This window comes from Protopterus annectens, chromosome 5.part0 (assembly GCF_019279795.1).
Source record: "Protopterus annectens isolate FY-2018-M chromosome 5.part0, PAN1.0, whole genome shotgun sequence".
NCBI classification, from domain to species: domain Eukaryota; kingdom Metazoa; phylum Chordata; order Ceratodontiformes; family Protopteridae; genus Protopterus; species Protopterus annectens.
Genome location: NC_056735.1, coordinates 1161731833 through 1161744657, shown reverse-complemented (window position 1 = coordinate 1161744657; position 12825 = coordinate 1161731833). Strand labels below are relative to the sequence as shown.

At 42.5% G+C, this 12825-nt stretch overlaps 1 protein-coding gene across 3 annotated transcripts in view; it reads left to right on the top strand.

Moving 5' to 3' along the window:
* The window catches only part of LOC122801567 (U2 snRNP associated SURP domain containing), a 2423494-nt gene that overhangs the window by 1916866 nt on the left and 493803 nt on the right, over positions 1–12825 (top strand). The window lies entirely within an intron of this gene.

Sequence of the window (12825 nt, the reverse complement as noted above, 5' to 3'; positions counted from 1 at the left end):
ATATTGGCCAAGACAGCACTGGTATCCCCTAATGCTCAGTCTCAGCAAGAGGACCTGTTGACGCAGAACAAGCAAATCATCATATACCCCAACAAGTCCCCTTGCTGTGGGAACTGTTGACACAGAACAAGTGAACCTTCATATACCCCAACCTGAACGCACTCAAGTTGACAGCTTGAGTGATATTTTGACCCCCTGGATGGGGACATCCCTTGACGAACAGTTCCTGGACATTATAAAAGAAGCATGATGACCTAGCGTAAGAAAATTGTACTCCACCAAATGGACGATATTTACTGTATTGTGCAGACAAAAGAGAGAGAACCCTTTTTCCTCTAGAATTCTTCTTATCTTCTCATACTTATCAAAATTTTTTGTCAAAGGGCTTTTTCGTTCCTCTATTAAGATTCACTCTTCAGCTATTTCAACTTATCTACCCACTTAACCCCTCTCTTTTCCCAACCAGTCATGAAACAGTTCCTGAGAGAGGGGTTATTCACATTAGACCTCAAGAAAAGCTCTTGCTCCTCTGTGGGATCTCAGTTTAATTTTGGAGAAGCTCACCCCTCTCCCCTTTTGAGGCCACTTCCTGTGCAGATGTAAAGTTCTCGACCTGGAAGACGGACTTTTTGCTAGCCATTACTTCAGCTAAAAGAGTACACAGAACTTCAGGCCTTTATGTATGTAAAACCTTGCCTCTCATGTTCCACCCCAACAGAGTCTGTCTTAGGACCAACCTCTTCTTAATGCCTAAACTGACTACAAAAGATCGCTTTGAACCAGACCATCCACCTACCTTCTTTCCTAAGCCACAAAATAAGGGGGGAAAGAATCCTCCACTCGCTTGGATGTTCATAGATAACTGTGTTACTGCTTGGAAAGAACAAAACAATTTCAAAATTTCTGACCAGCTTTTCATGGCCTTTGCTTGCAACTCTGAAGGAAGTCCAGTTTTTAAACACAGTTTTCGAATGGCTCTCCCACTGCCTTTTGTTTTGCTACAACTACTGTGGAATAAAGCCCTCAGACTCTGCCAGATCATACTTCACCTGTGCTACAGCTACATCTACTGCCTTTCTAAAAGGGAGTGGCCAGTAAGGATATTTTAGAAGCAGCTATTTGGTCCTTTGTGCATATCTTCACCAAACACACCTACCAACCTTTTCCAAGTCTAGAGCTGGGTTTGCCACTCCAGTTTTGCTGGGCATCCTATCCTTTCCATAAAATTCTCCATCCGTCGTCTTTATCAGTTTTGGGAGTCATCTCATCAGTTAGGATTGCAACAATGAAACATGAAGAACGTAGTACAGTTATGTAAACTTACAATAAATGTAGATGTTCGAGTAAAAACTGTTGCAGTATTCTTTTCCTCCCTCTTCCCCTCTTATCCCAAAGGTTGGGATGTGCATATGTTCTTCGTGTTTCACTGTTGCAGTCATTACATTTAGGTTATCTGCTTTCAGGTAGCCTTCAATTGGCCTGATTAGCAAAGTCTTGGGTCCTGCGTCGGTTGCTGTCCCTTCTTCCACGACGTCAGGTCATCAGTGGTATAAAACATGCAGCCGACGCCATTACATCAGTCTTTCTTGCCGTGCAGTGCCCGAAGCAAAAGCAGTTCGCAAGTGCCAGTCGGCCGACTCCTGAAATTTTCGTTTTCAAGTTTCAGAACCGAAGTCTTCAACTAAAGTAAAGTACCCTGTTGGGGAAACTTTTTCTTGCTCCTTACCGATGTCAGTAAAAGTTAATAATTGCATTACTTGTGGAAAGCAAATACCTCATATAAATTTTCATTCGTACTGTATTCCATGCCTAGGCCCTGATCATGACGTACCTTGCTGTCGGGTTTGTGCTTTATTTAATCAGCGCACTATCCATTGTCTGTATATTTTCGCCTCTAAATATTTTGGTTCTTGGTTTAATTATCCAGAAATGTCATCGGTTAGCTATCCGACTACCGGGATTCCTAAAAAAACGCAAAGATAAAGACAGAGACAGGCCTCCGAGGTTGAAAACTGCCGATGACGCTTCTCCTAAGCCAGTCGCCAGTTCACCGGTACTCAGAGAGGTGCATTCGCAGCCCCTGATACCCGCTACTTCTGATTCGCAGGCCTCTACTGAGACCCATTTGGAGTCCGGTATGCCGCGAGATACTTCAACTATGGAACCTGCGGATGTCTCTACCTTGGATGGGTCCGGAGCCGCTGTGCAGGCACCAGCTTCTGAGGGTGTATTCAGGCCTACGGACTTGCATTTTAAACCGACGCCTTCTCCTTTACTTAGGCCTAAGTCTCGATCCATGCCTAAAAAAACAACGCCCAGGCCACATGCTCAGGCCTCTATGCCTAAAAAACAAAGGATAAGAATGGCTGAAGATCTAATAACTCTAATCAGGGGTAGCCAACCCGCCCCCCCCTCTTCTAAGAGGCGTAGGACGGAAGTTGATTATGAATCTTCTGATCAGGATTCTGTTTCTGATTCTTCTGATGATCTGGATTTGTCCTTATCTACTTATGAGGATTCTGATGCAGAGGACTGCATTCCCTCTGCTTCTCTTCCTGAGGATTTTTCTTTTGGGGAAACCTTACATACTCTAAGGGAGCATTTCCACTGGGAAAGCCAGAATTTTTCTGATTCAAAAAAGAGGCTTAGGGATTTCCTTCTCCTACCTCAGCATAGGCCTTTAGCTATTCCTCCTGTACTAGACATTGTTGATGATGCTTTTTCGGAATCTAATTTGGCCCGATTCCCTGCCTCCTGCTTCCAGAAAACCTGACATATATTACAGGTTCCCAGAGTCCCACAAGTTCCTTTTTAAAAATCCTATTGCAGATCCAGAGACACTTTCACAGGGGCCCAAGGGCATTAAGGATTTTACTGCTAAAAATCCTACCCCTTCTGATAGAGACTCCAGGGCACTGGATAGATGGGGTAAGAAGGTTTACACTTCTGCAACCTTGGCCATTAGGGCTTTAAACTGCCAGTTTCATATGTTAAAAGTTTCAGCAACATGTTATTGGACTGCTTAAACAGAAAATGATGTTGATTCCTGACTGTGTGGAAAATAAAGAATTACAGGATTTAATGCATTCTGCTGAACAAGTTGGAAAACATACTTTGCAATGTGGTTTTGATTCATTAGAGGCCTTCTGCAGGGCGACTTTTACTGGGTCTGTGCTCAGAAGGCATGCTTGGCTTAAGGAGCAATCTTTGACTGATCATGTTAAAGCTAAATTGTCGGATGCTCCTTTAAATCAGGACCGCCTGTTTGGCAACAAGGCTGAGGAAGTTCCTAAAAAGATGGAAGATAAAGCTAAATCTATGCAAACTGTTAAAAATTGTTTACAGGTTCAGCCTCCTAGATTTAATAGGCACTGGCCCTCTAAGAATTGGTCCTTTCCAGCCCCTTCCAGGTCTTCTCAAGCCAAACCCAGACACAGCAAAACCCCAGGTTTCAGTCCCAGGGGAGACACAGAACTAAGCAGTGGGGGGCCTCCACTTCCAAATCTGGGAATAAGACTCTCCCCTATGGTAAACTGTGTCAATGACTTCCTTTTAAAATTTCCAAGCACTTATCAACTGACTGCCCCTTTGGGGGGAAAGATTGCTCTTCATACAAAGAATTGGGAATTCATTACCCAAGACAAATTGGTTTTAAATATAGTGTCCCAGGGATACAGATTTCACTTCCACACTTTGCCAACACCAAGCGGTTGGCCAGACCTACCCCCAAATCAGTGGGCAGAGGCCCAAAAACAAATACTTTCTCTCTTAAGCATGGGGGCATTTCAGCTGGTACCAGAAGCGGAAAAGGGACAAGGTTTCTACTCGAGACTTTTCCTGGTACCCAGAAAAGACAATTCATGGTGTCCTGTCCTGGACCTGTCTACTCTAAACACTTTTTTGGAGATTCCAAAATTCAAGATGCTGACTATTCACCAATTAATTCCTATGCTAGGCAAAGATTCCTGGTTGGCAACACTAGATTTAGAAGAAGCATACCTGCACATCCCAATCAGGGAATCTTGCAGAAGATACCTACGCTTCAAAGCAGGCTACACGCACTATCCGTTCTCTACACTGCCCTTTGGCTTATCTACTGCGCCCAGGGTATTCACAAACTGCCTAGTTCCAGTTATTGCATTTTGCAGGCAAAGAAATATTCAAATATACCCATATCTGGATGATTGTCTAATTCAGACAAAAAGCAAGGACATACTTTTAAATCATCTGGCCTTTGTACAAAGGGTTCTAACTTGTCAGGGGTACACCATAAACGAAAAGAAACCACACCTGGTACCCTGTCAACAAATTATATTCCTGGGAGCAAGCTTGAATACAACTTCCCAGATGGCTTGCCTCACACCAGAGAAACAAATTAATTTGACAACCTACTTCAAACAAGTGGCCACAAAAACCCTGCTGTGTCTGCAAGACAAATACTGCAAGCCTTGGGGTTCGTGGCCTCCTGCATTCTTCTAATTCCATATGCAAGACTGCATATGAGGAAACTACAATGGTATCAACATTCTCATGACCCAGAAACAGTGATTCCTATCATACCTTGCCTACGCCTAGAGTTCCTTTGGTGGGCAGAGGCCTGCCACTAAAACAAGGGAGTACTTTTCACATCGCCCCCTGCCGCCCAAACCCTGACAACAGACTCATCAGACTATGCATGGGGGACTCACCTGGCCGGGAAGTGCATTCAGGGCAAATGGAACCCAAGTCAAATGCACCTGCATATCAATCAAAAATAAATGTTAGCTGTACAGAATGCTCTGACAGCCTTCAAGGACCACATTCTTCCAGGACAACTAATGTTAAAGACAGACAACACCACTGTTATGTGGTACATAAACAAGCAGGGGGGTACATATTCTTACCCCCTCTGCAGACTAGCCATGGCATTGTGGAACACAGCCTTGAGCTACCAAGTGCACCTACAAGCTCAATTCCTGCCAGCAAAATTAAATACATTGGCAGATGGACTAAGCAGAAACCTCATGGACCCACACGAGTGGAAAGTGGAACCAAGGATTTTCAACATGTTGACAAGCAAATGGGAGAGCCCAGATATAGACCTGTTTGCCTCTCTCCAGAACTACCAATTGGACAAATTTTGCACAAGGACTCCCCACAAACAAGCTTGGAAAGTGGATGCTCTGTCCTTCAGCTGGAAAAACCTATCAGTCTATGCCTTCCCCCCTCTGCCTCTGCTCTCCAAAGTACTACTAAAAATCAAACAGGGCAAACCAAGGATGATTTTGATTGCTCCAGACTTGCCGTGCCAACACTGGTACCCCCTCCTGCACAGTGTGTCACGGTTATCTCCATGGCACCTGCCTCACTCCTTACCTGCTATCTCAGCAGGAGAACCAGATTCTGCACCCTCAGCTTCTAACACTGAACCTTGCAGCCTGGCTAATTACTTAATCTCTCCTTTACCATCCCTCAGCAAACCTGTGATGGATATAATTTTAGAGGCAAGGAGGCCTAGTACTAGAAAATCTTATGCTGAAAAGTGGAAAAGATTCTGTGCCTGGAACCAATTTCAAGGGATGAGCACAGCAGCGCCCGATTTACCTCAGATTTTACAATACTTAACTGAGATGCTTCACAAGGGCCTGTCTTTTTCCTCCATTAAAATCCACGCCTCAGCCATTTCAGCTCATTATAATGCAGAACCCTCCCCTCTTCTCTCTTCCACTGCTCAAGCAGTTCCTCAGAAGGGCCAAAAATTTGAGAGCACCCAGGAGAGCTCCAACCCCAGCCTGGGACCTTAACTTTGTCTTGGAGAAACTCACTCTACCTCCTTTCGAGCCAGCTGCTACTGCAGACTTAAAATTTCTTTCTTGGAAAACAGCTTTCCTTTTAGCAATCACTTCAGCTAGAAGGGTATCTGAATTGCAGGCCCTTATGGCAGTGGAGCCTTTCATCATCTTTCATGCGGACAGGGTGTCCCTCAGAACCAGTCCATCCTTCATGCCCAAGGTGGTATCCAGTGTGGCTCTTAATCAGTCCATTCATTTGCCAACCTTCTTTCCCAATCCACAGAATAAAGGGGAATGGCTACTGCATTCCTTAGAAGTGCACAGACAACTTAGATTCTACTTGGACAGGACTAAACCTCAAAGGAAATATGAACTGCTGGAGGCATTTGCTGCAGGGGCAGAGGGGAAGACTATTTCAAAGCAAACCATTTCTAAATGGATAAGCCATTGCATTCATTTCTGCTATAAGCACCATGGAAAACCTATCCCCCAGGGGATCAGACCTTACTCCACCAGGGCTGCATCTACCTCTACAGCCTTTCTCAGAGGTGTCCCTACCAGGGACATCCTAGAAGCTGCTACATGGAGTTCTGTACCTACTTTCACCAAGCATTATCATTTGCCAATTTTCTCTAAATCCAGAGCTGGCTTTGCCACTGCAGTCTTGCAAGGCCCTAATGCTATCTAAATTCCTCCTCCCAACCATAGCTTTGGGAATCTACCCAAATGTAATGACTGCAACACTGAAACATGAAGAAAATAGTACAGTTGTGTACACTTACCATAAATGTAGATGTTCGAGTGTATTCATTGTTGCAGTCCTGGTTAGCCTCCCTCCAGCCCCCTAACATCTTTTGACTATACCTCTACTTTCCTTTACTATGCTTAAAAGGATTTTTGGTGTATTTGCTTTTTTGTTGGAGGTATATCTTTGTACTTTTATATTTAATTGCTTCCCATTAGGGGTCACCTGACATCCGGGGCAAGAAAAACTGATGTAATGGTGTCGTCTGCATGTTTTATACCCCTGATGACCTGACGTCATGGAAGAAGGGACAGCAATCGATGCAGGACCCAAGACTTTGTTAATCAGGCCGACTGAGGGCTACCTGCAAGCAGATAACCCAAATGTAATGACTGCAACAGTGAATGCACTCGAACATCTACATTTATGGTAAGTGTACAGAACTGTACTTTCCATTTCCTTGTCTAGATCCAGGTTGTTAAACACTCTAGTATCTTGGGGTTAAGGTCGTTAACCGTGGGGACCAGCTGAGGGCACCTTTCTGTTGGGGACAAGAAAGAACTGAAGTTTTGGTGCCGGCTGACTCCCTTTATACTCAGATGTCTTGACATTAGTCAGGGCATCCACCAGCTCCTGGAGGAGGAGGAAATTCTCTGGTAGTCGAGATTGCCAAGGGCTTCCACGACAAGAAATCCCATCAGATAAGACTGCAACAGGCAGTTGTACAGGTAGGCAAGCCTGGGATTTTTGAAGAAGAGCTGAGCCAGAGCTGATCTAAGGGTCTTGCTTGCTCTTAGAGCCCAATAAGAGCTGAGCCAGAGCAAGTAATTACAGCAGTAGCTCTGTTAAAAAAACAATTACAGAGGCAAAAAAATAAAAAGTACAGTTTCAGCCAAACAAACAATGACATTGCCAGAATTCACGCAAATGAACGAATCCTGATGGTATGTTGTTCACACTTTCTAACAACTTGCACCCAGCCACCTCCTCCACTGTGCCCAAGATGCAAGTCTGCTGAAAATGGAAAAAAAAAATAGTATTAATTATCTGAATACAAAATGCACACACTGTCCCAATGGCCTGTGCCCCTGTTGAGAAGGTACACCACGTCTGGCTAAACGTGCTACAGAATACAGTAATAATGGCAAATTTTACTCTTGTATGTATACCAAACATAACTGTATTGCATTCCCCCCAAAATGATCAGCACCTTTCTGTACATTAGTCACTGAGAAAAGAATTAAAGAAATGTAAGAATTACAGTAACATTTTGCCATTTCAGCTTGTAGTTGGTGGACAAATACACTGCCCACAACAAGTCATAACACTTTCATTTGCCTGCAGTAACTATATGATGGCCTTGTGCTTTCAAGTACACAATGCCTCTGCAGCCTTTCCCTGAAAAGGCAGCCCGGTTCTCTGCATAAATCTAATGCTTGATGGTGAGGAGAGTAAAAGAAAAAAGAGCCTACTACAATAATAATGTAATTTCAGCATGTTGCTCTTGAACACATATATTCATCCCCAAACATACACTAAGTACCTGTCGGAGATTCACAGCATTAAGCTAAAGTCAGGGACAATTGAGAAACTGTGACTTACCCAGTAAAACAAAGAAATGCAAGTGAGCTTCTCAGCTACTCAGACATCCTTTAACTTAGTCGAAACCTGGCTTTCCAATAACCAGCTCATCCTTAACCCTAAAAAAAAAAAACTAAGCTGTTACTCTTCCTTCCTTAAAAATTTCAACAATATTAAACGTTCCTCCATACTGTCCCTTGATAATGCTCCCATTCAGGTAGATTCCAGTACTAAGCTTTTAGGCATCACCTTCGACGACCAACTTAAATTTGACTTGCATGTTAATAATTGTATCGAGAAGACTCGTCTGAAACTAGGGCTCCTTTACAGAAACAGGAAATTTCTCACCTCTGAAGCCAAGGTTACTCTCTCTCTTACTTACCTTCTACCCAGTCTAATGTATAGCTCTCAGATTCTCACAAATCTTAACTCACCACTCCTGACCAAACTCAAATCTACCTACAACAAGGTAGCTAGATTTGCTGCTCAACAGACCTACAAATTCCATCACACTCTCTCTCTCTCTCTCTCTCTCTAAAACACCTAAACTGGCTTAAATTACCACACCAGCTTCTCCTCTCTCAGCTCCAGATCATTCACTATATCCTATACCAGCCTTCCTACTGTCCGACACTATCTTCTGTCATCTCCCATTATTCTCCCACCAGACCTCTCTGGAGCTCTAACCAAGATGTGCTACAAGTCTACAAACCCAAGTCTAAATTTGGATGCATCATGTACAGCCATGACCCCACCATTGCTTGGAATAAGCTCCCACTAGAAATCTGGACCCTCACACATCCTAAACAATTTAAGGTAGCCACCAAAGAGTACTTTAAAAGTCACTGGTCTTGCCACTGCACTCTCCCTTCCTAAATATCCCCTACTTCCCAAACTCTGACTTACCTCCTGCCCTGTACTCATTCTTTTGCCTTCTTTGACTTCTCTTTCTTCTGTCTTCCAAAACCTATAAAGCTAACACCTCAGAGAAACATTCAGTAGTTGCTGCCTTGCCTAGCTGCAGCTAACATTATGACTGTATTGGGTTTTGTAACCTGCTTTTCCAAAAATTGTATTCATCTTAATGACATATTATTGCTTTTTATTTAAATATCTTGTAAGAAATTTGGTGTATACTGCTGATTACTGACACTGTTAAACACTGGTTTGCTACTTAATGCCTATAATAATTCTGTAATACTGCTGCTTTATGCTACTGTATAATAATTGTATAATATGATGGAGCTTTTCTCCCCTGGTCTCCGCTGAAAAGGGGCTTCATCTCAGTTGGACAAACCCGGTCAACAAATGTAAAGTAAATAAATAAAATAATGATATCCTTAGCACTGGTAGTGCTTTCCAAGCTGTTCTGATCTCTTTCTCTCACTGAAACAGGCTCCTTCCCCTGCGAGGAAATATGCAAGCACTCCGGAGTAAAATAATTCTCCTCTAGTCCTTGTTTCTTTTTTTTTTTTTTTTTTTTCCTTCTTCTTTTTGTAAAAGAATTGCCCAACTACAATGTCTTGCAGTAATCTTCTCCCATGAAAAATGTTTAATCTTCTTCCTTTTTAGCACTATGGCATGTGGTACCACCCTTTCTGGAATTCAGCAAACCTCAGTGCTTACATACGCAGATCTGACCTAACAGAAAGTACTTACAGGTGTGGTCTGAAACAGCAGTCAGAGGTTGCTCAAAAAAAATAAATAAATAAAAATAAATAAATAAATAAAACTTGTGATTGGGGCTCTGCTCTCTCTTGGCTTTTTAACCTGCTGGATAGCGAGCCAGAGCTGAGCTTTATACTAAGGCTGTGGCTTGCCCACATCTAGTAACAGTGAATACACTTGAATGTTGTACATTTATGTAAGTTTACACAACTTCACTTTCACGAGTTTGTGAATCCCTAGGGATCTAACTGGAAGATATGGTCATTGACAAATATGGAGATACCACCACAGTTGCCATTGGGCCTAAACTATAGGCATGAAATCTGAAAATTCCTGTTGTGGAGAGAGAGTGCTGTCTTCACATTTAAACCAGATTTCAGTAAATACACAGATCTGGATGTTTTCCAAATGCAGGAGTGCCTCTAGGGCAGGCAATTTGTTGTTTATACTTCCAGCATTAAGGAGAGCCAATTTAATGCAATTTGATTTCAGTAATGATATGTTAGTCATGTTGGAATGCCTGTTACTTGGAACCCTGCCTTAAAAGGGCATGGGGCAGCAAAGGCTTTAGCCAGTATGTGAAATCCTTCAAATTTGAGGTACAGGTCATCCTTAGCAAAGCAAGCTGGATTATACAGCATCTAGCCACGTGCCGACACATACTGGATTTCCCTGGAATGGCTCCAGCTATTTAGTCAGTTATTGAAGCCAGTTATCTTTTCTTTGTATGTAGACATCATTTAAGGTAAAGGAAGGATTCCACTCAGTACTAGTCTCTTACCTGCATTTGTAACATGATTGGAAGATTCTGTCAGGTCCCTCTGGATATTCTTCAATGTTCTGTGTCTCATGCCTTTCACTCACACATGCATCACGGCCATGTTATAGTTGTATTTATCAAGAGTTAAGGTCCTGTAGGGCCCCTTGTGATGTCAGATATCAACTCCCTGTAATCCTGTCCTTGTCTAGCCTTGTGAGTGATGAGTCAGTATGCCTAACAGTAGAAGTCATCTATCACTAAAGCATTTTTATTGATAGTATGGTTTAAACTGGTCGACATCCAGACAGTTGGTCAAGTTTTGAAGGCATATATTGAAAGTGCAAGGTGAATAGCAGTTGGACTTTCTTCATGGTAAGAAATTTTCATTCTGTTTGTAAGGGCTTCCACAGTGGTTTTGCATTAAAGTACTCTGAAAGAAATCAAAGACAACACTGTGGCAGTACAGCATATAAATGGGGTGACAACCACTTATACCCATTATTAAAGTTTAGTGGTTATTGCTTGTGAAATAGGCTCTCACCCAGGCCTTTATCTGTAAATTCCATGAGACCCGAACGCAAATGTCAGACTAGCAGGTTGGTCAAATAACAGCATTCATGAGTAGAATCTGGATCCTTTTGATTTCTAGGGTTTACCTATAAAGCCTGAGGCAGTAAATTTGGACTTGTTTGTCTTGGGGAAGAATTCTCATCTTAGGAGTTTCTCTTCCAGGTACCCTTTAACTTCCTGTCCCTTAGGGTGCAGTGCCAGTGGCAAGAATGCATGGGTTGTAAATGCATTCTTTAACCCTGGGAAGATGGGCATGTTCTGCGCCTTCCCACCCATCCCCGAATTTTCAAAGTGCTGCACGTGGTCAGAGTAGATGAAATAAGACATGTTTTTATAACCTTTGGGTTTCCTAACTGATCTAGTTGTGCTGAACAAGACTTCCCCATTTCTGCCAGACGTTTGTTTTGCTGATATACAGGAGAAAGTCACTGATGCATATTAGCTTCATAAGCCTGTATCTAGCAGTTTGGCCAGTCTCAGCTTGATCCCCTTTCAGGCCGATTTCTAAGAGGAGGTGCTTTGCATCTTGCAAGGGGCGAGAAATTGTAGCACTAGGAGATTATACTTAGCGAAATGGAAGGAGTTCTTCCTATGGCATTAATCAGGTGGCTTTCTTGCCACAGTAGCCAGAGCCAGGAGTCTTGAAGTACATGGTAGATCTCTTCGATATTGGCCTTTTCTGTACTACGATTAACGTGCATTTTTCTATCAGTAGTGCTTGCCTTCCCATGGTCTCTATCGTTGTATGTCACAAAAATGAAGTTATTTTTCATGGCGTCCTACCTATTAAAGATGTTCTTCCAACACAGATAATAAGTTGTACGATCACTGCTCATTGCTATTCAAAAGTAAGCACACTGATTGTACAACCCAACCAGAGTGCCCATTGTAAATTGTGTATATATCAACAGAAAAAAGTCCATCTGTTAAAGTACCATTGTGTCCAGACTTCCTACTTGCATATGCTGGGTGACATTAAAATACGGGAAAAATCAGGTATGTTCTGCAAAACTAAAGAAACAGAAATGTACCTTATCTAATTTTCCTAATTTCTCTGCTGTCCTTGGTAAAATCTTGACTTTTTAAACATAAAAAAAAAAAAGCAGCAACCAAAGATTCCCTCTCTCCTCCATTCCTTGCCCTGCACTGCACTGGTATACTGTGCAAGCGTGGGAGCCCAAGTCCAATACACATGCGCAATACATTGGTTAATAAGGAAGAATGCGGAAGAAGACAGAAGTGCCATTATACAAAGACATTATTTAAGAAAGGTAGGCAATTTCCTTCTTAAATGCTGTCATTGTATAAAAGCAATTATCCACTGTCTTGTTTGTGGGTATATCAGAATTTACCCACAGTTGGCTTTGTTTAATCACTTGGACTCCACGCTCAATGTCAAACCACATCAACTGTGGGTAAATCCTGATAGACCCACACACAGTCCATGGTTCTTGGATTACTGCTTAATTATATTAATGATTCTGTAATAAAGTCAGTACAGTTGTATGCATATATTTACTATTAACCATAGATGGTTAAAACAGATTATTACTGCATTATAGGCTTCCATTTTCCTACCATTTTCCTCAGGAGCCTCTTAACCTTCTGCTGTGTTTGTGCAGGTAGTAGGAGGAGGCAAAGCACTCAGTTCAAACAGTAAGGTCAGTACCCCAGTATTTCTTCCTCCTTTAGGGACTCCCACTCTGAAAGCTTCAGGATAAGGGAAAACA